Raw genomic sequence first — 18,449 nt, 5'->3', positions numbered from 1 at the left:
ATATATGTACCAAGCTAAGAATATTCATTGAATATTTTTTTCACTAAACTGTATTTGTTGAGACTAGCGCCTTCTTGTGTGTCTCATTAATACCTGCGTATCCAAAGATCCTGATTCCTCCAGGAACAAGAATATACATTGGCCGTGGGGATGAAATGACAGCTTTGAGGGACTTATTTAGCCCTGGACACAGTATCGATTTGATCGCAATTGACCGATGGTTCCATGACTGCGCATGCAGCAGTTTGATTGACTACCTGCAGGCATTTGAGGGCAAAGAAGGAGAGCGTTCTTCAAAATGGACACATGTCGCCTCCATATTGGGAACGTACCTGTTAGGATATGCAGTTAAGCAGATAAAATTGTTTGCAGTTTCCAACCTTAGTTGCTTCTGAGGCACTGCACTAATTGCTGCCTGTCTGTGTGCAGTATCAGGTGCACACTAATTGATTCTCCTGTCTGTGCACAGCCCAGGTGCACACTAGTCTGTCATTAAGGGAGGCTTGCTCTGGTTGGGCCCTGTTTCTGTTAAATTCCAGCCAGCCCTTCACTCCATGCCGGTGATAGAGTTTCACATGTTTCCGGTTGTCGTTTGGTCTCCTGTTCGCAGTCGAGTTTCCAGTATCAAGCCAGCTCCATTGTTCCTGCCATTCATGTCATCTTGGCAGCACGATCTACATTCCTGCCTTGCCGTTTGTGTCATCCAGGCGGCATAGACCGCACTCAGAGTCCAGAGTGCGCAACCCAGCGTCCTGTGGCTCGTGTCAACCCGGCAGCACAGGCCGCTCATCAGAGTATGCAATCCTGTGTACTGTCGCTTGTGTCATTCTGGTGACATAAAGCACACTTCAGCATCCTGTGTATGCAACCCTGTGTACTTTATGTTTTACCGCTGGTTTCATCGCGGCGACACTGTGCGCACCTCAGCATCTTCCAGCCAAGCATTTCAGCCATCAAGGCTGCCACTCAGTCCAAAGGCTGCTACACTCCTTAGAGACTGTATCTCGGCCCAGGGGCTGCATCCTGCCAAGGCAGCAACTCAGCCCAGAGGCTGCTACCGGCCCAAAGGCCGCATCGCAATGAATTAGCCAATTAGCTCATAAGCCACATTCTGTCCTAACACCTCGAGCCCTCAAGGCAACTACACGGCCGCATCCAGCCAAGATATTTCAGCCCTCAATGCTGTGCAGGACTATTCCTTGTTGCTAGTGCTGAGCCTTAACAGTACCGAAGCCAGCAACTGCATTTTCTGACGCAGATTCACTGGCCTAGGCACATTATTTAAAGTGGAGATTCTGAGCAAGCTAACCAAAATGTATGATGGTCCGCTGATGTTCTCCATGATGGGACGATGCTGTGTCTTCAGACACCTGCAGCAGTCCTGAGAATGCACTGGTGGGCGCCTCAGTTCAAAAGACAAAATCACTTCTCAGATCCGCTACAACCGAACACACAGCTCCCATCAATCATGCCTCCACCTCTGTAACAGGCCAAAGGACACTGATGGCAGCGAGCATGAGATATAAGAATAATCATTGTGTTGTCAACAGATAAAAAGACAGATCAGCAACATGTGTTGACTCCTGGGAAGATTATTACCTTGGCTTTTGTAACATTGAATTTGAAACGGCCAGAGGACATCCAATAGGAACCTGCGGAAAGACATTTAGTAGTGCTGGCCAACACCGATGGAGAATAATCAAATGCATTTAGGGCCTGATTCAGAGCCGCTCGTAAGTGGCCGCTCGTTCGCTCCGAGCGATGTTCGCACAACTGCGCATGAGTATGGGTCGTAATGCGCATGCGCCAACCAGTCATTGCGGTCGGAAATCGAGCGCTCGCAAAATAGCGAGTGCCTGCTAATTTGACAGGATGAGGCGTTTGTGGGTGGTAACAGGGGAAGGTGCTTGAAAACGGGGAGTGGTGATCCGAACGCAGGCGTGCCAAACGGTCAAAACGGGCGTTTTAAGGGTGTGCATAATTAACAAAGCAGCGTCATCGACCACGTCACTTGGTTGTTTCTTAGCCTGAACTGTTCGCATGATTGCGGTAGGAAAATCCAACCACAAGCACTGCGAGCAGTTCAGACGCCTTTCGATGTACTCGATTAATCTAATAAATAGCGGAGATGACGTAGGATGCGAGCGGCCAGGGGGCGTCTTTACAAAATAGCGAGCGCATGTTTCGTTCGCTCGCTCAGACATAGAGGCGTCAACAGACCGCAAAGAGCGAGCGCTCAATTTAAATATCTGGCCCCTTTTTCTGAATGAGCGAGCGCAAATAGCGTCCGGCTCTGAATCAGGCCCTTAGTCCTCATTTACATAGTGGTGATACTGAACTTAAAGAAAGCTTATTATTTTTCTAAGAGAAAATGGTATAGATAGAGAAATGCAAAGGCCTACCAGGGACTGGCTGGAAACTATCAGTCATACAAACAACACGATGTGTACTCCTGGAGAGGGCATGCCTAATACTACACAGCACTATAACTTTTCTCCCTGGAAATGCATTGCGCATCAGTTTTTGGTGTGTCCATTACACTACACAAAGTTCTAAGTGCGCGGGACAGCTGGCCAAGGTCTTACCACATTTGGGACATTTGTAGGCAAACATGCTTATACTTTAGGGAAGCATCTTACATACAGTATACTTACCATACTGTACCTTTAAATCAGGACACTCATTAATTGTGGCTGATTAAAACCAGGTGAAGTGCAGGCTTGAAGTCAGCCAGCCACAGAACTTGTGTCATTTAATAGTGTCCCAGGTTAAAGGGATAGTATGGTAGGCCTAATAATACACACAATAAGCACATACACAAAAACAAGCGCCATTAGTGCAAGCACTTTCCTCTATGAAAATGTCCCTATTGTTAGGAGACAGCACCCTGTCCTGTTTCTCTGTATGGGCTCTAGGACTCCCAAATTGCCAGAGGTGCAACCTTAGACCTTGTGCGCTACTGCGCATGTGCGGCATGTCTGCACATCTTCAGCTCCATCCTCCATGCCCCAGGGAGTCTCCAGTATACTCACAGTGATACAGCATTACGGAGGCCAGTGAACCCTTTGATAGTTTCACTGCACCACCACCGTTACACCACTACATGTACACAAGCAGCGTGCATGCTCTACTGCCCTGGGGCTTATTAAGTATGTGCAGTAGACTCTGTGCCAGAGTATACTACACATGGCCATTTTCCCAGCAAATTTTCTATTGCATATAAGCAAATAGTTGGGAAAATGGCTGCAGATATACCAGTGTCACATATCAAATTAATCAGCACAGTTAGCTGGTGTGTTATAGTTGCTTGGCATTGCAACTTAGGTTCATTTGTTTGGCAAAAAAAAGACACCCAGCGCTAGCAGAGTCTCATGTGACCTGGGGCGCAGAGTGGGCATTTTTTCGGCATAACTGCCGCAATGATGTGTAAGGACACATCTGTATGGAATAGAGCATCATTTTATAACTGCCTATTCTCCTGAGCAAAACAATGCAAGGGAACAAGCTAACCATACACAAGTGGAAAAAGCAAGATGTATATTGAAGGATGCAGGCCTAGACAAACAATTTTTGGCAGAAGCTGTGTCCACAGCAGTTTATCGCAGGGAACCGTTCTCCTACAGTTGCACTAAAGAACATAACACCTGCACAATAATTTGGTAATTGCTGCAAGCACAGGAGAGATATTCTGAACACACTGTAGCACAATGATTTGGTACTAGTAATCACAGGAGTAACACAATGACAGACTTGGAACGAAGTAGCATCAGCAGACACCGGAAAAACGACAACATTGCTCAGGCAACTTCCTTCTGTTTGGAGACTTCCAATATACCCTGAGATAGCAGATCATTGGTGGACAGCATCAGCTGACCCACCCCATGCTACCATTGGGTCAAGGGTACTTGTCACATGAAAGGAACTGTCATGGTGGCGGCCATGAAGGGAACTCCGATCCCTGACCCACCCGACCATGGAAGTCTGCAAGAACCTAAGGCAGAATACTCAGCACCTCTTCCGTCACCGCACCAGACGTCTGATCGCATGAGAAGTCAGGGGAAGCCGGCGTGGAGGTAAGAGATGGTTGATCCTAGGATGAACCCTGACACAGCCTCTCTAATGTCTCCTTAGCCGCATCAGCAGCGTCCGTGCTGCCAACGGCTCTCCAGCCTCTCCAACATCTCAGTACACCTATTTGTACTCTTAACTTGTACAACAACTAGTACTCAAACTTATGTCCTGGCTCTCAAAGCCTAGGGCCCTTTTCCATGAGATCAAAAGATCACAGTGTGAGAGACATAAAGAATCGTGCTGGTGGCAGCAGTCCCACGTTTGTGAATTAAGCGACCTTTGCCGTGGTCCATGCTGTCAGTGAAGGGACTCTTACTGGTAAATCTATCAAGAAGACCAATACCAAGTTACTTGAAATATTGATGTTTCTTTAAGTGTTTAACCCTTTCTTTCATACAAGTTGCTATGAGAAAGCTTTATTTGAATGTTTGTATAACACGGAGAAGCTCGTAGCGAGGGGGGGGTGGGTGTTGAGAATGGAGTGCGCTACTGCACAGAATCCATGTTGGGTCCTGAGGGGTGGCTTCATTTCCTTATCAGGATGGCCACCGACCTAACTAAAGCGCATGGACGGCACCATCTAGCCACTGTGTAAGAGTGACCTGGTGGGAGAGAGAAGTCTCCTACTTAACTCCAAAGAGACCCAGGGACAGATGTACTAAACCTTGGAGAACAAAAAATTGGAGAGAGAAATGCTACAGATCAATTGGCTCCTAATTGTCACTTTATAAATACAGCTTAAAAAGTGACAGGAGCTGATTGGTTGGTACTTTATCGCTCTCCGCTATATCACTCTCCAAGGCTCAGTACATCTCCCCACCCATTGTGTTACACATGATACCACTGTTCCATCATCCTGCACTACTACCGCAGAGCTATATACATTAACCAGCTGGGGAGCTGTATATCACCCAACACTGCTCAAGCTCTGCTCCATCAACTAATGTGTAACAGTGAGTACAGTTGTACCACATTGTATGTGAATAAACCACTTCACTGGTTAAGCAACAAGGGCTGTTCATTGCGCAGGTGGAATTCAGTTGGTGTATATATAGCTCTGCCATACCACCGCACCTGTACACATATATCTCCAACATTATACATATAATAATATTAGAATGAATAAATAATAACATTTAACATTTTGCTTTAATAAGCATATCAACAGGAAAATGTAGCACAATTTTTTTTATTGTGTCTCAGAATGTTTGTTCTTATTTGCTTCCTGTTTTCTTTATTTTAATTAATTTTTTAGAATTTTGGTCTTTTTTTGCTTTTTCTAGGGATTCCATATCATTCATAAAATGAACTTTTTTGAGTTTTTTTATTCTATTTCTGTCGATGTTATCCTCTTTTCTTTCTGAAATGTTTTTATTCCAGTTTTCATTTATGATATCTATGTTGACATGCTTTGCCTTTTTGCCTATTAAAATATAAAATAGAAATGGTTAGTAATTGATAATAGGCAGCCCACACTTATTAATTAGTATATTTTTAGGGTTCTGTTTATTAATGTAGGCAGAATTTTTTTTTTTAATTTACAGAGGACGCTATCGCTGGTAACTGCCAGCACCTTGATAAATAGTAAAAACACTCACAGCTTTTTGGTTTGCATTTTTTTCCCTATCATTCCCTATGAAGGGCTACAAAAATATTGTATTTTGTAATGTCGCTTTAAACTAATATTTTATACATTGAACCAAAAGGCAGTAGAATTATGTGATATCATGAAACAGAATAGGGAGATATAACAAAATAAGTGTAGAGTAGCAGAAGCAGGGATGTAGAGAGGCCTGCCGGGCCCAGGTGAAGGGGGCGTAGCCTAACCATGGGAGGCGTGGCCATGCCCCCTTAGGATTTAAAAAAAAAAGTGTGCTAGGGAGGGGGTTGCTGTGAGCCCCTCAGCCTGGCAGAAAGCCAGGGGGCACGCGATCATCGTGATTGCTCCCCCCCCCCACAGGCATAGTAGACCGAGCCAGCAAACAGCAACGTGTCCAGGGCTGCTGTGATTTAAGAGGGAGGAGGGTCGGTGCCGAACCCCTCCAGCAGCCTGGGCCTGGGTAATTAGTAACCGCTCCCTTTCCACTCTTGGCGCCACTGAGCACAAGGGGGTAATTTACTAATCTATAATTTAGTATGTGGCTTGCAAACTACCACACATGGGATGCAGTCCGAGGTTCCATCCTCCAAACCGCAGGATGAACACTCAATCCATATCCAATCTCTGCCATTCTGCAAACTCTTAAAATGTATACTATTGGCAGAATCACAAAATAAAACTGAATGTAAATCAGCTTATTAGGCTGGGAACGGGGGCAGGCTCACTTGTCTAATGTTCGTAGCAAGATTTCCCAGACCTCAGTGAATGTTATATGTCTATGGAGGAGATTAATTTTTGCGCACATTACGGAGGGCATATTTTGCTAGCAGATCCATAGGCTGCAAGCAGAGTGCTTGATTCAGAGATGTATGGTAATCCGATGATAAACGTACATCTCAGATGTTTCTGGGTCTGGTCCTGAGCATGTGCAGAATGGGTCCTACGATCTCGCTCACAGACCCACCCAATGATTGACATGCTGCAGTGTTTGGGGGGAGGAGCAGGGACATTCCTGGTTCAGTGTCCCCCGGAGACAGGCGTGTATTATCCTGATTTTTCGGGAGGGGCAAGGCCAGGGTCTGCGTCGGTGGAAACAGCTTCCTGGCCTCTTAAGTAACCAGTTCCTGGTCAGGCTGTTGGAAGCTTCCAAAGGAGCAACTATCACCACCGTTGATTGCGATGAAGATCCCAGCCTGCGCAGGTGGTCGCAGTGCTGGAATCACAAATGCAGCAATGGGGTGATTCGCACCCCCCTTTGCATGTGTATCAGAGATGGATGGATTAGCGCAGCTGCTTGTGTGCGGCTCTGCAAATCCGTCCATCGCCAAATCCGTCCCAGAATCTGCCTTCTGCAGTTAACTTGTGCAACCTGTCTTGATACGTTCCGCCAGCTTCCACGCCTAACCCTTTATTAATGGTGAAATGAGACATGATTATAAATCTAAACATCAAGAACAAAAATTTGTGTTTATATCATTGGGTGCATGCATCCCAGACTATTGAGCATCAGGCCAGGTTCTCTAGCGGGCCCGGAAAATTATTGGAAATTTCATTTTTTTCAATTCCTTATTTTCCCAATTTATAAGACAAACTGTTTGTTTTTAATATTTTGATTTCTGTGCAAACAGTAAATGATTTTTAAATCTGATCAATAAAGAATATTATCATCTTCTAGCCTCCAAACCTTCATGCATTCCTAGAAAACTCTCCTCTTCAGACAGGCTGATCAAATTCCAGAACCACCCACTAAACCTCCCTAAGCTCCTCTCATTATCTCTACACAGTTCAAATAAAACTCACATGTGTTCTCTTCATACTCCATACAACCCTCTGATTCCTGGCCTGCATTGTTGTGTAACTTATAACCTACTAAACACTTTGTACATTTAGCACTTAACCTCATGTACAGTATCACATTCCTGAGACTATTTCCTTATAGATTATAAGCTTGCAAGCAGTTCCATCTTACCTCTCTGTCTGTCAATACACCAAACTAGTTTTATTACAGTGTTACCAATTGTAAAGTGCAATGCAATATGATAGCGCAATAATAATAATAATAATAATAATAATATTGTGGGTGTTTCTCTCCTTTTTCTCTTGCAAATACAACTCTGGTTTTATCAGCTGATACATTTGCATCCAAAACAATAGCAATGCTACAGTATAATACTAAGGGATTCACATACTACGCTACTACATAATAACTGAGACTAGAGCTGATGATGTCTGTGCTGTGGTCAGTACTGTCTATGTACAGTAGTAATCTGGTTAATGTTACCTGGTATCAGATGTACGCACGCCTCCACATCGCGGTCTGGTGTTTTTTCCTTTATCAGACTCTTACAACTGCAGAAATAATGAAAAGTGCTCAGTGGCAGAACACAGAATGGAACCAACAGTTCTTATATGATAACTTATATGATTTCAAAAGCAATGTATAGAGGCGGAAACATCGCCCAGATGTCGCCACCCCAGCAATTTCCCCTCCCCCCGCATCGCAAACAGACAGTGTAGTCTGGGTAGTGACTGACATGCTGCCTCACACACAGACCCTAGCTGAGGAGGTCCCGGCAGCTCATCCAATCAGGAGAGGCAGAGGTATGCTTACCTGTGGAAAACATTGATTAGGTGGTTGAATAGTGTTTGTTTCTGTGGATTTATTGAGAAACAATGGTAACACAGGGACAAGAGACATAACATTGTCCATTTCTGCTGGTATTAGATCCAGGTACTAACCTCCCCCACCTAACGCTAAACCTGCCCCTGGAAAATCTGGAGACATACGCACCTACCAGCCACCCATATGACATTGGTTATATTTGTATATAATAATGTTACTATAGTAATAATACACCTTTTATCTAGATCAGTGCCATAACAGGGCTTTATGGCACCCTGTACCTGTCACACCCGCCGGGAAGAACAGCTCTGCCCGTGGCATCCTCTGGATACTCGGGGGAGGGGCTATACAGGTACTACAGGCTGCAGGGTGCATGTTTGGATCATCCAAAGGATACTACTGGCGGCACCTCACCTGATCCAGCGATGGTGCCACCCACAGAGCCCTGCGTTCTATGCTGGGCACTGCTCGCAAACCGCTAGTTACCACCCTTATCTAGATAGAGCAACTGTAACATTATTTGTACATTATATCAGTAACTTACCAGTTGTAGATGGCGAAGGCCACAATGGGCACCACACACGCCAAAATGACAGCGACAATCACTAATGTTGGAGTTTCAATATGATGGAAACTATGGGTAACTATGCAAGAAAGTAACAGGTTAGGCGAATAAACTTCATTTAATTTGCAGCCATGTTACACATATCAGGGGCAAACATGAGATTGTTTCTATATATATATATTTATATGTGTGTGCAGAGAGAGATGTGGAGATATATATAGATATATGGCTATTTATTTACACATATATTCTGTGTGTATGTGTATATATATATATATATATATGTATTCGCAATGTCCACACTCCAAGCTACATCTTCCAACAGGGCGGTGCTCTATAAGGGACAAATAGCCCAAAAATATAGTAATCCAGAACATATATTCATGGTTGTTGTGGAGCACGGTTGATGTGACCCTCTGAGAGTTTGGAATATATTGAACATGGATTGCAGCCTTGGAAAAGGTCTATTATCAGACCGATACGTTGGTGTTTTTTCTAAATGCAGCCTGGAATAATTTTTGTTTGCAGATGAAAAATAAAAACTATTAATGGTGATCAAAAAATCTGGTGAGTGCCCCTGTAACTACATGATTCAGTGTGTGGTACCCTTTTACCTGTGGATATTTGGATTTGGTCCAAAGAGGGAGCACCCCAGTGAGTGACATTAGATAAATTTGTGAATGCAGAATTTTAATGACTGTGTGTATGTATATATATATTATATATATATATATATACTGTATATACAGTGTACAATATATATATTATATAATGGCCTGATGTCTGGTATTTTGGTGTATGACATTTTGGTGGCGTGCCTGTCAGTGCCCCATTTTTTGTCACACTGGGGGCGAGCCCAGAACTCCAGCTACTGCCCCCAGCACTAAATGAATGCCACGTGCATGCAGAGCAGCGGTGCCAATGGGACAGTGCCCAAAATGCAGGACTATCCCACCGGGTGTATGTCCAATATCTTGTACAGGAACCCTGGTATATACCTATTAGTGTATCTAAACATCAATGCAAGTTAAGCAGAAAAACGTACTGGTACAATTGCCAGCTTCCTGTGTTTGTTACCTAATATATCTATATCAGTCAGGCCAAGTTGTTTATCATCAACACAAATAGAAGTAATACAAATGGAAAAATCTGCACAGCTGATATAAAGGCCTTGGAGAAAATAGATAACATATAGAAGCAGAAAAGCTAAATCAGTGTTTATAGTACAGTGTAAATGATGAGCAATATCTCCTTTTACCAAGTGAAACGTTGACATGAGATTTCCTTTGGTTTAAGGACCAGTTTCTGTCTCTTGTGAAACAGGTAACTAAGTATTGTGGTTGGGTGCTGGATCCCGGCGGCCGTCATGCCTCTGACAGCTGATATCTCATGCCAATTTTGCGCCCTAGAATGTCATACAATCGGTATGCTGGAGCGCATCCGCAGATTACACAAGTGCAAAAACGGGAACTACAAGTGTAGAGACCAACGCCAGCAGGGGGCAGATCATCAGTCCCTCTGACACGGGCACCGCTATGCTCTGCATAAGGTGGGTGGAGGGTTTAATGCATACATGCCTACCCTCCCGGTTTTCGCGCGAGGCTCCCGATTTTTCGGGTAACCCCCCGCACCCCCGGAAGGGTAGGCATTTCTCCCGCATTCTGCCCACTTCCTAGTGAAGTGGGCAGAATTAGGAGAATACCCGCTGCGATCGCGGGTCTCCGTGAAGGGGGCGGGGCTTAAGCTGTGATTCTGCATGAATCACAGCATTTGGCCCCGCCCCCTATGTAAATTGTGCCCAATCGCGGCAATTTTACCGCGAGGGGGCGGGGCTTAATGACGCGAATCGTCAAGCCCCGCCCCCGTCGGCCCCCTGCTGCTTCTCTTACCCGGGCTTCTCCCGGGAAGAGAATATTAAAGGTAGGCAACCCTGGTTTAATGTCACTGGGGAGTGGTAGTGCCATTGGGGTGAGATCTATTGCCACTGGGATGTCTGTGTGGGGGAAGGGTACAATACTTTAATGGGAACATGGACAGTGGGGGGGGGCGTAGTAATGCTACTGGGGAATCTATCACTACTAGGTGGTTAGGGGGTAATGCCACTGGGGGATTTGTTGCCACAAGCAGGGAAGGTTTATTAGTTTACAATGGGACATTTGGACACTGCAGGGGGGGGGAAGGTTGCTGGACAGACCCTAATCGCCTCTATTTTCAGTAATGTAAATAAATACATTTAAAAAAAAAAAAAGATGTTCTTGACTTAATTGAAGTCGTTTAAAAAAGTTGTTTATTTCATCTGCAAGTGTATATGAATACATTATATAACCCTGTGCGGTCAGTTATTTATTATTATCATATAATTAACCCCTAGATACAGGTGAATCAACTCACCAAAAACAAACATCACCCCGATTCTATTCTCACACAATATGTCTAATATTATAACGCCCACTCAGGGTATTACTGAAGACCAGTGTGAGGTTTGTTATATTGTATAGTAAGCTGTCTATTATGTACTTTGTATCCAGATATTTGCTGATGTGTGTGTATATATATATATATATATATGTCTATGGCTCTATTTGGTGAAATAAAATAACTTATAATAACCACTTACCGTCACTAATGTGACCTGGTCCTCCTGCACCACTTACCGTCACTAATGTGACCTGGTCCTCCTGCACCACTCATCGTCACTAATGTGACCTGGTCCTCCTGCACCACTCATCGTCACTAATGTGACCTGGTCCTCCTGCACCACTTACCGTCACTAATGTGACCTGGTCCTCCTGCACCACTCATCGTCACTAATGTGACCTGGTCCTCCTGCACCACTCACCGTCACTAATGTGACCTGGTCCTCCTGCACCACTTACCGTCACTAATGTGACCTGGTCCTCCTGCACCACTCATCGTCACTAATGTGACCTGGTCCTCCTGCACCACTTACCGTCACTAATGTGACCTGGTCCTCCTGCACCACTTACCGTCACTAATGTGACCTGGTCCTCCTGCACCACTCATCGTCACTAATGTGACCTGGTCCTCCTGCACCACTCATCGTCACTAATGTGACCTGGTCCTCCTGCACCACTTACCGTCACTAATGTGACCTGGTCCTCCTGCACCACTTACCGTCACTAATGTGACCTGGTCCTCCTGCACCACTTACCGTCACTAATGTGACCTGGTCCTCCTGCACCACTCATCGTCACTAATATGACCTGGTCCTCCTGCACCACTCATCGTCACTAATGTGACCTGGTCCTCCTGCACCACTTACCGTCACTAATGTGACCTGGTCCTCCTGCACCACTTACCGTCACTAATGTGACCTGGTCCTCCTGCACCACTTACCGTCACTAATGTGACCTGGTCCTCCTGCACCACTTACCATCACTAATGTGACCTGGTCCTCCTGCACCACTTACCGTCACTAATGTGACCTGGTCCTCCTGCACCACTTACCGTCACTAATGTGACCTGGTCCTCCTGCACCACTCATCGTCACTAATGTGACCTGGTCCTCCTGCACCACTTACCGTCACTAATGTGACCTGGTCCTCCTGCACCACTCATCGTCACTAAAAAAGCTTATTAAAAGCTCCTTAAACTCAGCAACGAAAAAACCCGACTCTCTCCACTGACAACTACCTATCAAGGACTGACACTGACAAAGTCTGTAACATCCCCCTGAGCTGCATTATGATGTCATGTGATGTAATAATGACAACTAGGAAATGGCCAGGACCTTATGCAGGGAATAACAACTAGGAAATGGCCAGGAGACCATGTGCAGGGAATAATATATATTTTCTGGAGTGTTTAAAACTTGACTAATGGTGCGTACACACGGTACGAAATAAATGCATGATACGAACGATAACGATATTGATCATATCGTTATCGTTCATATCGTGCATTTTTCTGTGCCTTTCAACCCACCAATGACCTGCGATGCGCAGGCATGTATGGACGATAACGATATTCTCCATCAGCCGTGCATGCAGGCCAATCTGGTCGACATCGACCAGGCTACATAGGGTCGCTGGCCCGTCATTGGTGGAGTGCTGGATGATCGATATCGATCATCCAGCACATCGGGAAGCAGGGAGATCGTTCAGCGATATCGTTATCGCTGACGATCGTCCCGTGTGTATGCACCATTACTGACAAGAATTAAATAATTGTATCACCCCAATGTTCTGACTAGTTGTCATTACTAATTTTTATTTGGCCCAGTAATACTCACTAATTTATCTGAGGCTTTTAAATTACTATTGAGGTCCCCATTACAATACTGTACACCTACAACAGTTCATCATTGACGTTTTATTGCTAGTACAGTACTTACACTTCTATTTATAAAGATTTTTCTATAGGTTGTGGAAAACATCATATGCCTTCATGGTGTCAATGTCATCTCTTTTGTAGTATATTAAAGAGAAATACTTATTTTCTGGTATCATCCGATGTGTTGCAGTGTTCTCTCCCGGGGAATTACTGAAAAGTATTTGGTAGGGATTTTTATAATGCGCAGACTGTGGACCTGAATCAGAGACGGACAAAATGGCGATTTCTACGCAGATCGAGCAACTGTTTGCATTGCTCATGCGTATACGCCACATGCGCAATTACGCATACAGAGGATCCATCACAAAGTGAGTTGCAGGTTGTCAGCATTTGTGGTTGGTAACAGAGGGGTGGTCAGAAAAACAGGCGTGTCTGACCGTTTAAACACCGTTACATTGGCGTGCATAAATTAGCCATTGCGATCTCTTACGCACCATGGGAGCTCACTGCGTGTCAGGAGAGCTGCAGTGTTTATGGCTGGTCAGACCCGCCGCAAGGGCAAGATGGCTGCTCAATGTGCGTCATTGTTACCGATATTTACACAGGTAAGCGACATCGTACGCAGATGAGAAGGCAGCTGTGGGCGTCCTCATGTTCTTTTTAGCTTTAAAACTATTAGCAGATTTTCACAGATGCGTTCCGTGTGAAATAGCAGCTGCAATCTCATTAGCGCCCATCTCTGAATTAGGCCCAGTGTGCATGCACGGGCAGGAGGGCCTGCAGTAGGCTTGCTGACCTCCGGGAGTAGGCAGTCTTGTCAGCACAGAGAGGGGAGGGGCTCAATGGGGGTGGGATGGTCTGGGGGGGACGGAGGCAGGAGGTAGGTGGGTCTGGAGGCATGATGGCTCTAACGCGTCATCGTAGCCCCATCCCCCGCTATTGCAGTGCCAAGATTATCAGCATTGTGGAGCAGGGGGCGGAGCCACAATGACATGATCCAACGCGAATTGCGTCATCAGCCGCCTGTGCCGCCATCTTCACTGGGGTAGGCAAGTATGGCCTGTAAATATGCACTAAACTGAGACACTTGTCTTCGCACTGGGCATGTGTGAGCCTATAAGATCATGCATGACACAGTGAGGGAGCCGTCACTGCACACAGACAGGTCCCTGGGGGCAGTCTGCATCTTTGGAACCCCTGGAGTGACTAAAATGGGGTTTCAGGCCCGCCCATTACCCACAAGGTCACGCCCCCTATCTGTAAGGCTACACCCCCTTATTGCCGGCATGGAGAACCCTCCCCACACCGGGTGTCACCACAGGGGGGAGCCACTGCCACAAGGGCTAATACAGAAGCATTAGGCCGGCCTTCCCTTCGTTGTGCAGCAGAACCAGCAGACAGCCCGAAGGCAGCGCTGGGAGTGACTGGAGGCAGACCCAGGGGAACAGCTGTGATAGGAGATGACAAGTTCTCCCAGAGCGAGTGGTGATCAGCACCAAAACTAAAAGCTCAGCTGTCCAAATGGGTCCAGATGTACCCTGTATTGCACCTCAGTGAGACACTCAGGTTAATGTAGTATAAATGAATATAGTCATAAAATACTGTAGTTTGCAAAGAGTCATAATTAGCGTCAGGAAGAGTTACAGAAATGTCATAATATATACTGATACATACTACAAAGGACCTACGGAATGGTCTACAAATGTGTTAAAGCATCTGTTTGTTGGAATACAGTACATGTGATTGTTAATGGAATGTTGTGTAGAAAATGACAGGTATATTTACTATAGGTCAGTTTGAATTGATTTTGATTGATTTAAAATCAATGAAAATCTACCTTTAGTAAGTACTGTATACCCCCTAGTGTAAGATTCACGTTTTACTCTAAAGTTATTTTAAATAGTTGAAACTCTTTTGAACTTTTTACATAACTACATAGGAGGTAATATATATATTTGGTAAACAATCTATACAGTAGGTTGTCCGTCTGTGTTACAGAGGAATTTATAGTCTTAATGTATTTACTAGGGGTGAGCGGGTTCGGATTTCTGAAATCCGAACCCCCCCGAGCCCCCCCGATCCGAGTCCGATCCGAGTCAGGCTCGACTTTTCCCGCCTGACTCGGATCTGACATCGAGGCAAAACGTCATCATCCCGCCTTCCGAGTCTCGCGGGTTTTGGATCCTATATAAGGTACCCGCGTCGGCGCCATTTTCTCACTCGGCTGTGGACAGTGAAGAGGGAGGGTGGGAGTTAGTGCTGTGTAGTGTAGTGTAGTGTAGTGCTGCTGTTGTCCACTACTTCAAAGTCCATAGGGGCTGGCTGTGTTGTGCTGTGCTGCTGTTGTTAATAGGGGCTGTGTCCACTACTTCAAAGTCCATAGGGGCTGGCTGGACTGTGTTGTGCAGTCAGTTCTCCATAGGGGCTGTGTCCACTCCAAAGTCCTGTGCAGTGTCCCAGTCCTAAAGGGGTGCTGTAGTGTTGTCCAGGGGGTGCTCTGTCCATCAGGGGTGCTCCCCCCAAGTGCTAAAAAAATAATATATTTTCTGTGTTTGTGAATTGTGTGCGCAGTAGCCGCACGTGCATCAACAAAGTAGTGCCAAGCGTGCGCCTGTGTCATAAGTAAAGGGCCGGCTGGCTTGACCGTTAAGGGTGCTGTAACCCCCGAAAGTACACTCCAGTCCAAACCAAAAAAAAAATTATTTTCTGTGTTTGTGAATTGTGTGCGCAGTAGCCGCACGTGCATCAACAAAGTAGTGCCAAGCGTGCGCCTGTGTCATAAGTAAAGGGCCGGCTGGCTTGACCGTTAAGGGTGCTGTAACCCCCGAAAGTACACTCCAGTCCAAACCAAAAAAAAAATTATTTTCTGTGTTTGTGAATTGTGTGCGCAGTAGCCGCACGTGCATCAACAAAGTAGTGCCAAGCGTGCGCCTGTGTCATAAGTAAAGGGCCGGCTGGCTTGACCGTTAAGGGTGCTGTAACCCCCGAAAGTACACTCCAGTCCAAACCAAAAAAAAAATTATTTTCTGTGTTTGTGAATTGTGTGCACTGTGGCTGCACGTGCATCAACAAAGGAGCAGCGCCAAGCGTGCGCCTGTGTCCCATAAGTAAAGAGCCGGCTGGCTCATTTCTTAAAGGGTGGTGTAACCCACAAAGTGCACTACTCTCCAGCAAAAATAAAATAATATTTTCTGTGTTTGTGTGCGCTTTAGCCGCACGTATATATATCAATATAACATAAATGGAGGACCAAACTTTCTCCGATAAAAATAAAATAGGGAAAGATCAAGAACCTCTTCCTCCTAGTGCTGTTGCTGCTGCTGGGAGTTGTTCATCATCCCAGAGAGGAAGTAGGAACATCACTACTTTTACTAAACAATTGACCCTCCAACAGTCCCTAGCGATGAGGATGAAGTACGACAGCAGTCATCCTGAAGCAAAACGTATAACTGAGGCCTTGACTGCTATGTTGGTGTTAGACGTGCGTCCGGTATCCGACATTAGTGCAGTGGGATTTAGACAATTGATGGAGGTAGTGTGTCCTCGGTTCCAAATCCCGTCTAGATTCCACCTGCATCCTCAAAGCAGCAGCGACAAGCGTGCGTCTGTCTGTTAAAGGGTGGTGACACCCTCAAAGTGTGCTACACAAACAATTAAAATATTGTTCTTTTTTTTTTGGTCTTTGTGAAATGTGTGGGCTGTAGCCGCACCTGCATCCTTAAAGCAGCAGCGACAAGCGTGCGTCTGTCTGTTAAAGGGTGGTGACACCCTCAAAGTGTTCTACACAAACAATTAAAATATTGTTCTTTTTTTTTCGGTCTTTGTGAAATGTGTGGGCTGTAGCCGCACCTGCATCCTTAAAGCAGCAGCGACAAGCGTGCGTCTGTCTGTTAAAGGGTGGTGTAACTCTCAAAGTGTTCCAAAAAATAAAAAACAATTTTTTTAATGTGTTTGTGACTTGTGTGCGATGTAGCCACACTTGCATCCTCAAAGCAGCAGCGACAAGCGTGCGTCTGTCTGTTAAAGGGTGGTGACACCCTCAAAGTGTGCTACAGAAACAATTAAAATATTGTTCTTTTTTTTTCTGTCTATGTGAATTGTGTGGGCTGTAGCCGCACCTGCATCCTTAAAGCAGCAGCGACAAGCGTGCGTCTGTCTGTTAAAGGGTGATGACACCTCAAAGTGTTCTACACAAACAATTAAAATATTGTTCTTTTTTTTTTCGGTCTTTGTGAAATGTGTGGGCTGTAGCCGCACCTGCATCCTTAAAGCAGCAGCGACAAGCGTGCGTCTGTCTGTTAAAGGGTGGTGACACCTCAAAGTGTTCTACACAAACAATTAAAATATTCTTCTTCTTTTTTCTGTCTTTGTGAATTGTGTGGGCTGTAGCCGCACTTGCATCCTCAAAGCAGCAGCGACAAGCGTGCGTCTGTCTGTTAAAGGGTGGTGTAACCCTCAAAGTGTGCTCCACAAACAATAAAAATATTCTTTTTTTTTTTCTGTCTTTGTGAATTGTGTGGGCTGTAGCCGCACTTGAATCCTCAAAGCAGCAGCGACAAGCGTGCGTCTGTCTGTTAAAGGATTACATCGGTGACAGCATCCAAGTAGGCATGTCAGACAGGCCGTACCTGTACTGGCAGGAAAAAGAAGCAATTTGGAGGTCCCTGTACAAACTGGCTCTATTTTACCTGGGTTGCCCCCCCTCCAGTGTGTACTCCGAAAGAGTGTTTAGTGCAGCCGGGAACCTTGTCAGCGAAAGGCGTAGGAGGTTGCTTCCACAAAATGTGGAGAAGATGATGTTCATAAAATGAATTATCAACTCTTCCAGGGAGACCAGCCTCCAGAACGTACAGAGGGACCTGTGGTTCCAGCAGGGACGAATTAATACTCTGTGAGGATGAGGATGTACACACTGAAGAGGGTGAGGAATCGGTGGATGAGGAGGATGAGGATGACATCTTGCCTCCGTAGAGCCAGTTTGTGCAGGGACACATTAATTGCCAGCTTGTTTTGTGGGGGCCCAAACGAACCAATCATTTCAGCCACAGTTGTGTGGCAGACCCTGGCGCTGAAATGATTGATTTGTTAAAGTGTGCATGTCCTGTTTATACAACATAAGGGTGGGTGGGAGGGCCCAAGGACAATTCCATCTTGCACTTCTTTTTTTTCTTTGCATTATGTACAGTTTGGGGCCTAGTTTTTCTAACTGCCATCCTGTCTGCCACTGCAGTGTCACTCCTAGATGGGTCACGTGTTTGTGCCGCCCACTCGTGTCGCTTAGCATAGTCATCCAGCTA

The sequence above is a fragment of the Taudactylus pleione genome, unplaced genomic scaffold, assembly GCF_031769625.1.
Source record: "Taudactylus pleione unplaced genomic scaffold, aTauple2 ptg000100l, whole genome shotgun sequence".
Classification (NCBI taxonomy): domain Eukaryota; kingdom Metazoa; phylum Chordata; class Amphibia; order Anura; family Myobatrachidae; genus Taudactylus; species Taudactylus pleione.
The sequence above is the reverse complement of the archived record's forward strand: the minus strand, read 5'-3'. Positions refer to the sequence as shown.